At 40.1% G+C, this 14,933-nt stretch overlaps 1 long non-coding RNA gene across 1 annotated transcript; it reads left to right on the top strand.

Moving 5' to 3' along the window:
• The first annotated feature begins 1,371 nt into the window (after positions 1-1,371).
• Positions 1,372-14,193, top strand: LOC128789941 (uncharacterized). The gene is made up of 4 exons (XR_008431582.1): positions 1,372-1,472; positions 2,217-2,323; positions 12,334-12,720; positions 14,106-14,193. It is a non-coding gene; the product is annotated as an uncharacterized LOC128789941 (long non-coding RNA).
• The last annotated feature ends 740 nt before the right edge of the window (positions 14,194-14,933 follow it).

Consider the following 14,933-nt stretch of genomic DNA (forward strand, 5'->3'; position numbering starts at 1 on the left):
CTCCCAAAACTGCTGTGACATAGGTCACTCTTCCACGGAGTGCAGTCCTCCAAGGACAGGCTGCTCCAGCCTGGAAGCAGGGCCCCTCTCTTCACCGGGTCTCCACTGGATCACAGCCTCCTCCAGGCATCCACCAGCTCTGGACTGGGCTCCTCCCTCGGGCTGTGGGTGGATCTCTGCATCCCCCTGGATCCCCATGGGCTGCATGGGCACAGCTGCTTCACCATGGTCATCACCACGGTCTGCAGAGGAATCTTTGTTCTTCTTCTGTTGCATAGTTTTATATACTTTTTCTTTCAGTATTGAAGTGAGACAGTACCATATTTAATGAGCCTAAACTTAGTCCCTGATATTTAAGGAATCATGTCGGGGCTGATTATTTCCATGTGCAGCATCAGTAGCAAGTTAACCTCACAAGGAATAGGATAAATCTGTGTATGCTAAAGTACCTGCTTGTGACTTCGTTTTACTGCTGGGAATCAGGAATCTTTACTATTGGGTCTAACAGTGACTCTGGGTCCTAGTAATTCAGCATTTCAGCTCTAGATCACCAATAGTAGTGCCCTTTCTAGACAGTGTGCTGGGACAGTTTCTACCCTGAGTCATCTTCATCTGCAGCTGGATGAAATATAGCTTAACTTCAAACAAGAGAGAGGCTGATTTACAGCAGGCAGAAGTGTCGCTATATATTTCATATATATTTGCAACACTGAGGTTTTCATAACTAAATGCCTGTCTTTTTCCAGGCCTTCTTGAATGTGCAGAGTCTACAAAAATTCAGATCATACAAATTGCAGTACCAGAGAAAATTGTTCCAGCTGCCTGCTCATTCATTCATTCATTCATTCATTCATCTTAGTCATACAAAACACACAAAGAAGACTGTTTAGGTGCCATAAGTATCCTTATTTTTCAAGGCTATATCCTGCCTGGTCTTTGACAGAGGTTTTTTGACAGTTGCTTGCACTGTCCATAAATTTTTTTTTACAGAAACCAGTAATTCCTGGTTTCTCTTCTGGGCCTTTGTGGGAATGTGTGTGCTTCACTGCCCCTGGAAGAATGGCCACCTCCCAGTGCATGTCAGTTTTTCTCCTTTAAGTCATTACAAGGATATCTCTTCAAGGAATTCTGTGGACACCTGAAAAAAAAAAAAAAAAGAGAGAATATTCTCTGGTACATGTTGTAGCTACAGTCTGCCTCAACTTTGTGCTACAGCTAGATTAGAAACTGAAAAAATGATAGGGAAAAATGAGAGAAAAGAGGAACAAAAAGATAATTAATACAAGCCAGAACCAGTGCAGAAGTAAACCTAAAAAAAAAAAAAAAAAAAGAAAACAGTTTTGAGAAAAAGCAAAAGAAAAGGAGAAAATACCTGTAACGACAGATTTAGACCGGCAGGGAATCTGAATCATTTAATTAAAGAAACAAGCTGGTTTTATACAGTTCTTCAAGGCACAGTGTTTCCTTACATGGTAATTCTCATGACGTGACCTATCCCACATTGCCATGTCAGCCACACGTGCTCTAAATGTCCTTCCATGGGGTGATCACGCGCTGTTCACCTGTCTGTCAGCTCCTGGCAGGCTCCTCTCGTATATGGGTAAAGTTTTATAAAAGAAAGGCCTTGTAAAATCAGGCCTTGTTACTTTGGCTAAGCTAACAGCTAATCTGGTAAGTTCCCGTGAGAAAAGAGTTATAAGAATGAGAATCAGTTTGCATAAGAATCTATTCTTGTGAGAGGACAGCTAACTCTTATGGAGTGGAAAATTCTACCCATGTGAAACATTCACTTTCCAGGAGATAAAAATGTGAACATTTCTAGAAAGGGAAAAGTTTGATGGACATGTACACTAGCGATTACCAGCCAATGAACTGAGTTTCAACAAATTGCTGACCAATTAGATTTAAACACGGTGCCTTCTGATAATGATATAAATAATGATAATGAGCTATGTGAATAAAGATGCAGCTGTTCTGCATGAAGAAACAAGTGTCTTGTCCATCTCTATTGTGACATCCTCTCCCACAGGGCTCTGCTGCGTGACGCCTCCTCCCCCCAAGGTCATGCAGAGACAAGCTGCCATGTGCTGCCGTGTGCCGCTACTTTGTGCTGCCATGTGCTTCTTGTGCTGCCATGTGTTGTTCTGTGCTGCCATGTGCTTCTGCAGGCATGTCCCACAGCCCGTGGCTCAACTCCATCCCATCTCTTCCCACAGATACGTGTCAGAAAGAAGGGACACGCAAGACTTGTATATCAGTCACTTTAGTAGCTGAATTTCCCATAAACTTCCACTGAGATCCGATTAGCTCTGCAGGGAGCAATGTAAGTGGGAAAGCATTCGATGTAACTGAACTTGTGATAAATCCTCCTGCAGCCAAGCATTAGTCAGACATATACTGATCTAATAACAAGTCATGATTACAGTTTAATCCTGACTCGTACTTTCAGGATTATGGACAAAATTGATCATTTAGTGTTGACTTGTACAATTCCCCAAGGTAACAGTATGGGATTCTCTTTTACCAAAGGAATTATTCAATTTGAGGCTGAAGCCATATAACTGCACACTTTTGACACAGCTGGGATCATTAATATTGTCAGAGAGGTGTATGTGAACAACTTCTAAACCGGGTACTAGTCACATGCCATGTAGTAAATTCCTTAGCACCTTACTTAACATTCTAAAATCTAGGACACCAAGTTTTAAAACTTAGCTGGTTTTCTGATTTTCAGTTTGGAAGAATCCTTTTTGCCTCACCTTTCCAGATGTGATAGGCATTGAGCAAAGGCTTCATTCCTCTGGTGCCTGAAAGTGGAAATGCAATAGAAGAACATCTCTGATGTTTTTCATGATGTTGGGTGTGATGAATTAGAGAAAGTAGTAATTTATATGTGTGGTTGTTATTACACATTAAAAAATATGCTGCTGGTCATTAGAGATAAGATTGTTTCTTTTCCTGTGGTATCTAGACTGCATCTCTGTGATTCATTGTGGTTAGGATCTGTCATTTTTCTTGGGTCAGCAAAACAAAAAATTAGGGAGCCTGTTTTCTTGAAAATTGAGATTTAATTGCCCAGTTGTCTCTCACATCAAATATTTTTTGAATCAAAATTAAGTTTTCTTATAAAGCTCTTGCTTTTCATTTCTTTTAGCCAAAAACTTAGCACCTTCTGAAAAATGTAGGATAAATTATTTCTTCTTGAGTGTCTTCACATACATTTAAGCTTTAAGATTTAACTGAATTTATTTTGTACTGTAAACAAACACTATTGTTGAATACATCTGTGCATACGTGTTTGATTTGTACAAGGGCCACATGCAGTTTATATGCTAAGATCATAAGGACACTTAGCATTAAACTTATTAGTAGAAAGAAACCTGACACTGACATCTGTTTGGTGGAATTACAGAAGGTCATACTTGCTTAGTACCTGTGTAGGTAGTGATCTATCTTAAATGGTTTATAACTAGGATTACTACAGATACATATTTCTTTTTCCAAAGCTTAATGTGTTTTCTTTGTCATCACCATGACACTTAAGTAATTTTCATCATGTATCAATATATGTAATGCCAAATCATATATTCCTAGTGAGTATCCAGCCTGGCCTTGAACGCTTCCAGGGATGAGGCATCCACAACTTCTCTGGACAACCTGTTCTAGTGTCTCATCACCCTCAGAGTAATGAATTTCTTCCTAATTCCTAATATGTAAATTAAACCTACTGTCTTTTAGTCTGAATCCATTCCCCCTCGTCACTACCCTTGTAAAGAGTCTCTCTTCATCTTTCTTGAAGGCTCCCTTCAAGTTCTAGAAGGCCATAATGAGGTCACCCCAAAGCCTCTTCTCCAGGCTGAACAAACCCAAAACCCAATTCTCTCAGCCTTTCCTTGTAGGAGAGGTGCTTCATCCTTCTGATCATTGTGGTGGCCTCCTCTGGACTCACTCCAACAGGCCCTTGTTATTCCTGTGCTGGAACCCCAGAGCTGGCTGTAGCACTCGAGGTACGCTTGCAGTTCCTCAGAGAGTATGGGTTGTAATGAGGTGGATGTCTGACTTAATTTTTAAATGTATTGACTGGGGCAAAAAAATCATGAAATCTATCTTCAGCTAATAATTCCCATTAGTTTCAGAAGAAAAAGCACCAACATGGAGAAGTGGTTAGGGGATTTGCTGAGAGATGGAGTAGGTAGTTCTCTTTGCAGCTCTGTGTTGGGTCAAGAAAGAAATGCTAGTGAGTTTTTTGGGGAAAGAAACTAGAAATGATGAATCCAAGGGGTAAAAGATGAGTGAGAAAGAGGAATCTGATCTGGTGTGGGCACTGAAAGTGCAGACAGAAAAACCTTGAACAGTCTGTCAGTTAGAGTTCAGCACTTGGTTATTGTTATATAAAGGCAATAAAAATATCTTACCAACTCATTCCTGCAAAAGTACAGACAGCCTGTAAACCTGATCAGTATTGCAAGAACCTCTTGTATGATCCTAGAAAAGAGCTTATTAGAGCTTGGTGCACATTACTGGCCAGGTTGGGGGAGAGGAGGTCCAGCCACAGTGGTGCAGTAAGTATCTTGTAAAATAACCAAAGGAGACATGAGGGCCTGAGGTCACCCATCTGGATGACCCAGCTACCTGGAAGAGGGATATCAGGCTCATACAATCATGCCATCTTCATCCTGGATGTGCCACATCTCCATAACCCCAGGAGGTTGACTGATTTCTTTGCTCCGACTTGGCACCTGGGAGATAACTGGTATGCACACAATGAATGTGACCTGTGGGATCCAGACCAGTTGAGAAATCAGCTGAACTCCTTTTTCAGGTCACTCTGTCAGCAGAATGACACTGGCTTTAGAAAAGTAAATCTTAATTTAAAATTGTGTAACTGCAAATTGAATTGCACCCACTGCTGTGATGAGTGTAGGTGTTTTTTTTTTCCATACAGGCATAAAAATTGGTATTTATCTCTAATGGTAAGTGTACAGGCTATCACAATATTTATTTTATTTCCAAGTGTGGTGGCTTTTCTCCTGTCACCTGAGGTAGTCCATTTTCTGCATAAACAGACTATCACTCCAGATTCTGTACTTTTGTGTTAGTCAGCAAAGTTTTTTTTAAGATGTGCATGACAACAATTGTGTTGCTACAAATGTGAGTACATAGACAGCATGAGGCAATTTTTTAAGGTATACATTTATCTTAAAATCTCTTTGGTGAATACAAACAAAGCAAAAGATCCTTGAGCCTCCCTCGTATTGAGGTGATCTGTATGTTGCATCCTTTGAGACATTTGTCACTGTCTGGTGAAATGACCCTGTATATCAAAGAAAATATTTATTTTCAGACATTTTTTCACTGCCATAGTTTTGAAAGATGGCAAAAAATTGAAGTGCTGAGAATCATAACATGTTAGTCTAACTCTTGAGCAAAATTATTTCATTTATTCTAGTGTGAAGTAACCAGGATTCTGATTTTGTGTGATGATTTACACTCAGCTGTAATGTGGCTTGTTACAAAATTGCTCTAATAAGAGTTACAAATATCTATCAAGGAGAAGAGAGTAATTAGAAATAATTTTAAAAAAAAACAAAACCCTGTGTATATGTATGTAGATCCTAGAGTGCAAATAACCTGCGCCTGGACAACCTCTCCTGAGTGTTCCACCAAGTTCAGGGGCCCAATTAAATGGTAGAAGATGCTATCATATTTCTGGGAAGCCAGCTGTTCTGTAGCATTACTCAAGGGAACCCATTTAGGGGTGAAGGTATTATAAACATTACTCCAGCAGTGGGCTTCTAGTGATAAAATTTTTCCTTTAGTAGCCAAGGGTAATCTTCCTTTCAAATGAAAACTCCTGATGTCAGACGTTTCTTTTAGCAACAAGATAAATTAAAATTATGTGGGTTTTGTCTGAACTTTATCCTTCTGATAAACCAGTGGTTTATCCTATAGTTTTTTGAGCAGCTTTTTAAGGAATGTTTTAATAGGATACAATTTTGTTATTTTCTTATGTATTTTAGGAATTTAGGAATCATTTTATGTAATCAAGGTTTTCTTTTTTTCAGTGAATGAAGCAAATAGTAAAAGAGAATGGATATGCTCCTATTAATTTTCTGTTAATTTCCAGGAAAACAGCTATCATAGGAAGAGTTTGACTTGTCATCTGGAGCAAGTTGCCTTGCTATGTATTCCTATCTATAGATATAGCATAAAGAAATGATAATAATTTAGATAAGGCATGGAACTTTTAGACAGCTAAAGCTTAGCCTGACTTCTAATTGTTGCTTTAAAAGAATCATTCTTGTTGTTCAAAATCCTTGATTTCTTTCAATTGCATGTGATAGAAATCTATTTAAATCAACCTCTTTTCATGTTCTTGTTTTAGCAGCTGAAGAGCTGCTATTTGTCAATCCCTTTCACTAGCAGTGTCAGTATAAATTCTTTTATGCCTGTATTGATGGTGTCAGATGGTAGCTGTCAGACTCATGGGTTTGGGGGTGCTAAAACTTCATGTGGGAACCATAGGAAGTGGGAGATTTTCAGGGAAGAGAAATTCACCAAGGGTTTCTATGTGTTTGCAGAGATGATATTTTGATCTGGAAATAGTGAACGTACTTGAAGTACAGTGCAATTTCCTTGTTTTAAAGTCCTTCCCTAGCATCATCTTTTGGCATTTGCATCCTGGGATACAGGATCTTTTTTATGTAACACTGGGGCACATTCATGTGTTTAAAGAAATCAGGCCTTTTCGAACATCAAAACAGCTCTAGACATGACTATTGGTCCAGTAAGGACAAAAATTGAAGGCCTGGAATTTTTACCTGAGAAAACTGATTCCCAGGAGATTTGGGGAGACCAATTCTTGACAGATCCATGGGGAAATAAATGTTTGCTCCTTTTGCATGGGCTGCTAGCCCCACAAGCCATCTGTTGATAAACTGCTTCTGAGGAATGCTCTTCATAATTCTCTCTCCTGCAACCTAGGTATATTCCTTTTCCAAAGGGCTGACCTCATTGGGGGCTTTGTGGAAAGCATAGGACAGTGTAGGAAATGCCTGGTAGGTAATAAGCTTGTTCCCCCTTTGCTTGGAATCGTAGATCAAAGGCTTCTGTAATTTTCACAGGCAGAAATACTTTGCTAGTACAGAGATCCATCTAATTAAATTAAGTAGGTGCTTCACAGTGTGCACATACTCCTACAGATGTCCCCCTGAATCCAGCACGCAGGCATGTTTAGAGGCTGGAATTATATATAGAGGAGCATTTGTCTTTCTTGTTTAGAGATGCTGAACACTTTAATGGACCTCTGTGTTTTTTAGACTCCTTTTTGAAACATTGTGGAAAAAACCCTAGTGCATATTGTTGAAAAGACAGAATTTCAAAACTGTTTTTGTTCTATGTGCATGCACTTCACAAGGATAAAATAGAAACAAGTTTAACAAATATGACTTTATATATCAGCTATGAAAATTAATGTGTTTAAATGCTCTGGATGACTTAATAGACAAATATAAGGGGTTATTAAATGCATCAATTTCCTTTCAAAATCCTTGCTGTTATAATTGTATTACTAAAAGTAATGCCCACATCCCTGCTATGGATTTAAAATATCCATAGTGCTTACTTAGAGGTTATTAATTCACTTATCTTTAAGCTTCTGATTTTTCTAGCTCTCACCAGTTCAGATGGGCTTTCATTACCTCCATGGAGCAAGACTGTTCAGGTCAGGTGTTTTGGGTGATCTGGTTTTGTGTGCTGTACACAAAGTAAAGGTATAGGCAAGGTATTCATGTGCCTCTCAGAGAGAGGTCAACAACGGTGAAAAAGCAGAGGAACATATGAAAAGAATGTATGCTGCTCTCAGCCTGCCACCATCACCTCATTTGAAATTGTTGCTATGAAGGACACCTTTAGTAGCGTTTTTGTGAACAAATTTCTTCTTAAAGGGATTCCTTAGGTGCCTTAATTGAAAAAATATTTTTAAAAAGACAGATAAATGCATGGAGATCTGTTACTTGATATCAAATACGCTGGATAAACAATGATATGGTGTACTCAAAACTAATCTTAGAATTGGTAGCTAAGATACCTTGAACATCCAACAGTAGCGCTCACTGCAGATAAAACACGGTGATGCCTGGTACTGGTGATTTTTAAGGTCGTTTGTGAAGTTATGTACTTTTGCTCATACAACAGTTGTCATAGGTGTCTTTTAGCTAAAGAGTTCCTTTCATCATCTTGGTCATCATCAAAGAGGGAGTTGAATTTGGGAGGGGAGGTTTTCAAAGACGAAAGTACTGTCAGCTGACGCACACTATTCCAGTATTACATATTTCTTGTCTTGTCCACAACAGAGAACATTCATCCTAAACCTCAACCCTTTCCTGGCAGCCAGTTTCCCTGGTAACAAAGCCAATGATTCACTGAGTGAGACCAGGGTAACTATGGAGCCATACTACTGACTTAATTTGAGGCTAAATTCTGATGTACCTGGAAATAGAACTGGTGTTAGTAGCATTACACGATCTCTTGCTGGAATCTTTTTTCATCTCAGATAGCTAATCCATGACCAGTGAGCCAAATAAAGCCCCACCCCACACTATGCCTCCTCCTGGGTTCAGGCCCCTGGCTGTCTTCTCTGTCAAGTGATTAAAATGCAAGGCATATCCCCTGATATGAAAAGATTTGTCTGTGTTCCTGAATCATTGCCATGTTGCCCCAGGATAAGGCTTTTTAGCATGCCTGAAAGAGGGTGTGTGTCTCTTCTGCTAACTAGGACATGTTAGATGAAGATTTCTCTCAGAAGTACCTTAATTCCCCTCAATTTTTTTTTCTGGAGAGCCAATCCCCTTATAATCCTATTGAAATTAGAGTTATATTAAACGAAAGTTAAATTAAGGCATATCTTAACAGAGTTTCAGTGAGGATTACAGCACCAAAATTTGAGAGACCAACAAATCATGTCCTCCTGCCATGTTATCACCTGGATGCTTACCCAGGCTGCAGGCATGCCTTGCAGCTGCCCTTGCCATATGTCCATATAATGCCTTTATTGAATTCTCTATCCCTTACAGGGATCCCTTAGATGGTAGTCTTTCATTTCTTACCCTCCATTCTCTCAGCTCTGAATTAGAGGAACATTGGTTCAGCTCTTCTTTTTATGATTCTTTGCTTGCTTTTTCACCTGCTTTTTGTAGCACTGCAATACTATTTAGCTTCATGTCATCCATGACTGAATTGAAGTTGCTCTCTTCAACCCAGGATGCTCAAGAGGGAATAGCCAAATAGTAAAGCAGCACACGATCTGTGTTTAGCAGTTGAGTTTGTTTCACTTGTAATCTCTAGCTGCTTTTTCATGATGCTGCTAACAAACATCAGCACTAATTGAGCATTATTTCTTGTGGGGTTTTGGTAGGCCAACAATTTGGAGTTTATAGTACTATTTAAGTCAACTTTGTTTGTACAAATGTTCAAGTTCTATCTTGACTCAACACTGCACTCAATAAAAGCCAAAATTAGAAATAGTTGTAATTAAAACATCATCATTGTCATCTAAATTGCTGCCCACCTGAATCAGGCTGAAGTGCACAATGTGTTGCTATGCAGAGATAGAGTTTCAGACTCTGCAAGTTCAAACATTTCTACGTACTTCTGTATCAGATGCACTCATTTGGTTGCTTAAAGTTTGCTTCTCCACACTGTAACAGCTGGAGACTTGCTTTGCTTTAAAGAACATAAAATAATTGGGGAAAGTATCTGGAGTTCACACACACACATGAAATTCTGCCATGCTCTCAAGGCACCAAGCCAACACCAGAATGGCTGCCACGGCATCTCAATGCCCTGACTCTTCCCCTGCTTGCCAAAATTAGGCTTGCATGAGTGCCAACATCTGGTGTAAGCCATACTGTACTTTGGATCTGTGCCTTGTCACCACCTGGAAGAAAGACTATAAATTAAAGCCTGGAACTGAAAGGCATTTGCTTTTGTGAGCTGTAGAGAACATAACATTTCTGTTTGTGTCTGCTGCTCTGAGTATTTCACATTCAATAATAAACTGAGAGGACTGCATGTATCTAAATCTAAACTAACTACTTAATGATGGAACTTTTTATAAATTAGTCAACAGCAGCTAGCAGTCAAACCTAATGGCAGCAGATGGACTTCATGGTGTCTATTCCAAACCCTTTGCTACTCTGCTAGTCCCTCCAGATTCCACTCTTGTTGCAATCTCTTTGTTTTAAAAAAGCACAGTTGCCTTCTTTCTCCTAATATTTGCTCAGCTGCTTTACCCAGAGGGTTGTATTGCAAGGGATTACAAAGGCTTAGTCTGCAGCTGGACCACTGAGTCCTCACTGCCTTTGTTGTCCCTCCAGCATACTGGCTCTTGAAGCAAACATCCAGCTTCTCACCTGTATTTTCAAATTAGATGAAGGATTTTCTCAGCACTGGTTTTCTTTTTTGGGAGGTTTCTCATTTGTCCTCTGTAGTTGCATCTACATTGCCAACTGCCCTAGAATGCCAAGTCCCCTCATCATGGCCTGGTATCTTCCCTTTCTCTGAGTTGCGTCCTTTACAACAGAGTAGGTAATAATAGAAAACAGGCCCTGACATGCTATCATTTACCCTGCCTGCAAGTATGAAACATGGACTCTGCAGCTTCTCTTACTTCACTGTTCATTTTTGGGCTTGGTTTGGGGATTTTTGGTCAGTGAGGTTTCTTTCTTTTTCTTGATCACTCAATGGCTAGAATTTTTGTACGCTAGCTTGCTGTGTCTCTGTCCATGGGTTAGTTGTCTGTCCATTGGCAGCAGCATTCAGGAATAGTTGGCACTTGCAGCTCCCTGAGCATGACAGTCACTCAGCTGCTGGCTCTGAGCTGCTGTTCTTGCCCTGCCTCTGGCCACAGTGCTGCCTGCTGTGCTTAGGGCTCTTTTTCAGCTACTCATTTGTGAATCTATTTCATAGGCTGGGGTCCCTGTTCACCTATGGTTTTGGTGTCTACTAGCAATGACTTCTGTAATGGGCTGTGTCATGCTACCATAGTTTTCCTGCATCTTGCAATGTGCCTTTGTAGTTCCACTCATGCAGCAGGTTTACTCCAGCTCCCAAGGAGGAAGGTTCACGTGTCATGAAGATTGGTTGCTTATGTTTTTGGGATAATGTACTGAAGTCCCTCCAGGAGGCTGGGCAGGAGGTTTTCCTGGCTGTCAGACTTTGGGTTGTCCTTAGTACCAACCCTGAGTTGAGACTACCCCCGGTACTTTGTGGGTGAATAAGGGAAGATACCAGTGAGAGCCTCTCACACTTGTTCTCACCATTTGAATTCTGCTGTTGGCTTACTGCCTGAACCCAGTCTGGTGGTTGTCCTGGATCTTACAAATGGGATTCAGGGTTTTTCTATTACATTTGTTGTCCAGTTCTAATTCAGGTGGCCTGCATGGCTCCTTATCTCAGTGCCTTATGACATTTGTTGACAAGACAGTGTTAGTAACAAACACAAATCATGTGACATCAGACAGCAATATATGAACTTGAATGCTTATTTCCCATGTTAAAAAATAGACTAATATAATGTAGTTTCTGTCAAACTATCCTCTGAGCTTTTTGGAAGCATTCTGGGCATGAAGAAGCTGTATATAATCTGCTGTTCCTTCCGTGTGCCAGGAGAAATCAGACATTATTCCAGAATATCCAGAATAAAGTCTTGAAGTCCAATAGTAGACTGCAGCTGTGAACATTTTGCTGTGGCACCCTGAAAAATAGAGTATGCCCCTTATAATCTTAGTGTGCCTCAGGGATAAGAGTAGTGCAAATGGAATCATCAAACCAAAAGACATACGCTCCCAAGACTCTTCTTATTCCCTGGGGAAGCTCCTCTCCCTCAAAACCAGCTAATGAGAAGTTAACTCTCAAGTAGGTCACTTCAGTTACTGCCATACCGTGGACAGCTCCAAACTAGATCAGATACAGGGTGAAAGATTTCATTTGTTTAGTAATTCATTTTACAAGGCTCTGCAGCAAATGAGTACATTAAAATTGGTTTTATAAAATAAAAAAAAATGCACAGTATTTTGCTGATTTTGCTAAAATAAATCAAAGCATAACAAAATTCAGATAGGATTAAGCATGAAAAACTGCTACGCCATTTTAAAATAATTTGGTACAACACAGAAAAAAATAAGGCAGATTATTTCTCTTGTTCTTGCAATAAATAGAACAACTTCTGTGAGTCTCAGACTTGAAACATTTCTAAAGTATCAGATATAAGCAAATGGATGGGAATGCTTTACTGGCATTTGCAAGTAGATGTTGTGCTCTCCTCATTTACAGAATCTCCTCAGATGTTGTACTTCAAGCCCTCTCTGGATATTTGATTCTGTGAACAGCTGCTGAACATTCAGATTGATTGCTTTTCCTTCACATACTACTGAAGAGTTCATTTATTCCGCTGCAGTCTGGTGGGATTTATATTTGAGTACTATCCTGAGCCTGTGTTCCAGCCCAAAGCTCTTCAAAGTGCATCCACGCTGCTCAGACTTGGCCCTGTGCTCAACAGCAGACCTTAGGAGACCTCGGGGGTCCAGAAGAGGCATATGCTGAGAGCACTGAATGAATATCTTTGGAGTGCAGAGAGTGTGGACAGGTCTGTTCCAGTCTGGTAGCAGCATTGGATGGTCAGTGTTGGGCTCCTTCATCCATCAGCATAGCACACAGATGGTAAAGCACTCAAATGTAAGGTGTTCTGCCAACAGAGGGGAAAAGCCAGGCACAACCAAGGATGTTGCTGTCCTTTATTATTCAATCTGAGTACTAATACTCAATGACAGGCCCTGCTGAGCCTCTGGATGCAGACTAAATATTGATGCCTTAAAGACCTAGAAATAAAGCAACACATTTTGGAGACCATATTCGTATAGGATGTAATCTAAAGGCTGGTCTTTATTGGAGGCCACCAAGGGGCAGATATAGAAAGCGACCACCCCCTTGTGGGGTGAATACAGTTTTATAAGTTTAGCAAATTAGCATAATTGACAAAAATCCCCAATTACAGACATAAGTGGTGAGGTAATTCCCCCTTTTGGCTCCACCTCTTACTGTAGCCTCCATTTAGGGAGGAACTAAACTTTGTTTGTGAAAGGTGTCTCAAAGAGCTAGCTTCAACCTTGGCTCCCAGGAAGAACCCACATAGGTTAGAGGCCCTGGATGCCCTGGCTTGGAGCCTCTGGATTGTGCTTTGTCTTTCTACCTATCAGGGTAGGGAGAAGTACGGGGGCTAGCTAGGAGCTATATAACTACATAGCAATAGACCTATGAATATATATGAAGGAAATAGAAAAGCAAAAATCATTCTGGCATCAATATGATTGTTGGGGCAGCAAGCTCAGCAGCTCATGTTTGTAGACAACACGTGCCTTCACTACCCCCTCAGAGGCAGCACCCAACAGGCACGTTCCTAAGTTCCTGAGTTCACCAGGCCCAGATCTTCATGGAATCTTGGTATGGTTTGAGTTGGAAGATCATCTTGTTCCATGTCCCTGGCATAGACAGGGACATGTTATACTAGACCAGGTTGCTCAGTGCCCTGTCCCAGCTGATCTTGAGCATTTCCAGAGACAGAGCATTCACAGCTTCTCTGGGCATGTGTCTTCCCATTGCTTCAGTAATTGCTGTCTTCACTGTGGTTCAATAATTTAAAAACTGGGAAACGGTACTCACTACTTTCCCAAGATCTTCATGCCAGAATGAGGATTTCTTTTAAAAGTAATTCTAAAATAATTAATCACAATTTTCTTTTTCTTTTACATTTATTTTTCCTTAGTTTTAAAGTTAATGATGCAGCATTTAAGATAAGGGGTGTTAGGCAATATCCACTAAAGAACTTCTTCAGCCCCATCCAGCTGGTGCTTGGTTGTAAAAAGCAATGCTGCATTTCATTTAATTTTAGAGCTGAACAGAAGCCCCTGTAACTGTCCTAGGGACTGGGTCAACTGACTTGTATGTCTAGAGCAGTCATGGAAAGGTACCAGTCTAGATATAAAACTGTATAAAAAAATGAGGCAGCTGCAATAATTACATAGCACTTCCCTTTTCTTATGACAAAGTCTCACTTTAGATGAAGGAAGAAACTGGATTTTCTACCAAGATGAGTGGAAGTGCAGTAAGACCTCGGTGCCAGTACTGCCCAACTGCAGGAAGGGCTGGGCTCAGCTGTCCTGGCCGGTGTTGGAGATCCCTGCTCAGGAGAGGAGCATGCTTTGGGCTTTGCATCAGTGCCTGCCTGACCAGAAAGAGGCCACTTCTTGGGGATGACTGCCCCCTCCATCAAGGAAAAGGTCCATGAGGTTGGAGCTTCTCTGGTGGTATAGATGGAGGTCACAGGAGTGTGGGCTGTAGGCTGTAAAAATGATTCTACAAACCCAGTAAAAACTGGGAATGCCTCTGTGAAATTTATTTTGTCAGTCTAAATTTCAGTTAGTTCTAAATTACTGATTATTCATCAGTCTAGTTCTAAATTACAACAGATTAAAGATGACTCAGAGATCCTAGGCCCACACAATTTCACATTGTGACTCTTTTTTATTATTACTTTATTTGAAAGAATAAGGAAATGTATTTGAAGCTGCAAAATTTTTATTATTCTTAATTTTTTCATGATTCAGTTATATTAAAAATATGTCAGATCAGTGGAAATATTTGAAGACAGATCTACTCTCTTCCCAACACCTTCTAGCTAGTCATTCCTTCACATCATTTGTAAAAAAAAAATTAGAATCAAATCAAGACAATCATTAGAACATTTCTTTCATTTCCTTTTGGGAAGCCATAAAGCCTATTTTTTTTTTTTTAGGCAAAATGTATTTTTTCTTAAATAATTGTGTTAAAAAGCACAGGTTTCTGTGGTTATTTTAACTGTTGAGCTGCTTTGGTAC

Source organism: Vidua chalybeata, chromosome 6 (assembly GCF_026979565.1).
Source record: "Vidua chalybeata isolate OUT-0048 chromosome 6, bVidCha1 merged haplotype, whole genome shotgun sequence".
Classification (NCBI taxonomy): domain Eukaryota; kingdom Metazoa; phylum Chordata; class Aves; order Passeriformes; family Viduidae; genus Vidua; species Vidua chalybeata.